The 1231-nt window shown below is 39.3% G+C and overlaps 1 pseudogene; it reads left to right on the top strand.

Annotated features, from left to right (window-relative positions):
- The first annotated feature begins 253 nt into the window (after positions 1-253).
- LOC102743574 (small ubiquitin-related modifier 2 pseudogene) lies at positions 254-544 on the top strand (annotated as a pseudogene).
- Positions 545-1231: the final 687 nt, after the last annotated feature.

Genomic DNA, 1231 nt, shown 5'->3' with positions numbered 1-1231 from the left:
CAAATATTTTCTCCCCGTCTGTGCCTCGTCCTTTCATTCTCTTGACTGTGTCCTATGAAGAGGAAAAGTTTTTAATTTTAATAAAGACCAGCTTATCAATTATTTCTTTAGGGAATTGTGCTTTGGTGTTGTATCTAAAGACACATCACCAGCTGTCTCCCTCTTTGGCTGCTCCTGGTCCTGCTATATGTTCATTCAGTGTGGACCTTGTATTTCTTTTGTGAAGTGGCAGCTGAGGAGACTGGCGCACACCATGGCCAATAAAAAGTACAAGGAAGGAGTCAGAACTGAGAACAATGATCCTATTAATTTGAAGGCGGTGGAGCAGGATGGTTCTGCAGTGCCATTTAAGATGAAGAGGCCCACAGCACTTAGTAAACTAATGAAAGCCTATTGTGAATGACAGTTTGTCAATGAGGCAGATCAGATTCCTATTTGATGAACAACCAACCAATGAAACAGACACTTCTGCACAGTTGGAGATGAAGGATGAAGATACAATTGATGTGATGTGTTCCAGTAGCAGACAGGAGGTGTTTACTAAAAAGGGAACCTGCTACTTCAAAACTCTGTTCCTCCAGACCAAAGAGGACCTTCTCAATTGGAAAACTGCAATTTGCTTCCACCACAACCTGACTACTACAGTAGTTTTTCTTGATTCTTTCATTTTTCCCCTTCCTCATTCCTTTATTGCATAAAATGTAACTATGTATGTGCAGAAGCATATTGCATTTTTTTAACTAAATGGCCAGTGATATGTTTTGATTGACATCAAATGGACATGAGATGGGGAAAAATACTGGTTCTGTGAAAACACCCCCTTTCTCCATTCATGGCATTCAGCTCCTATCTTTATATCTCAGTGAGTTATTTTGCTCTCACTGTTTAACAAAAAAAGAACAGCATAAAGGTCCTTGCATACCTTGTTCAATTGGAGAATTTTTATTTTTTTCATTTGTCATTGTAAAACCAAGAACAATTTTATAACTTTTTTTGTATATAGTTGTTACATGTAGGGCAAACTCTCTTTAAGTAGGTATAAATTACTTTAAAAGAAATGAATCATAGATGGTTTTCCCTTCAAGTGAAGTGTCTCGTTATTTAAATAAACTTCTTGTTAAAAATGAAAAATAAGGGGCGCCTGGGTGGCTCAGTCGGTTGGGCGTCTGCCTTCGGCTCAGGTCATGATCTCAGGTTCCTGGGATCGAGCCCCGCATCGGGCTCCCTGTTC

This window comes from Leptonychotes weddellii, chromosome 1 (genome assembly GCF_054177405.1).
Source record: "Leptonychotes weddellii isolate Sample4059 chromosome 1, ASM5417740v2, whole genome shotgun sequence".
In the NCBI taxonomy this organism is placed as follows: domain Eukaryota; kingdom Metazoa; phylum Chordata; class Mammalia; order Carnivora; family Phocidae; genus Leptonychotes; species Leptonychotes weddellii.
This window is presented reverse-complemented; position numbering and strand designations above follow the sequence as displayed.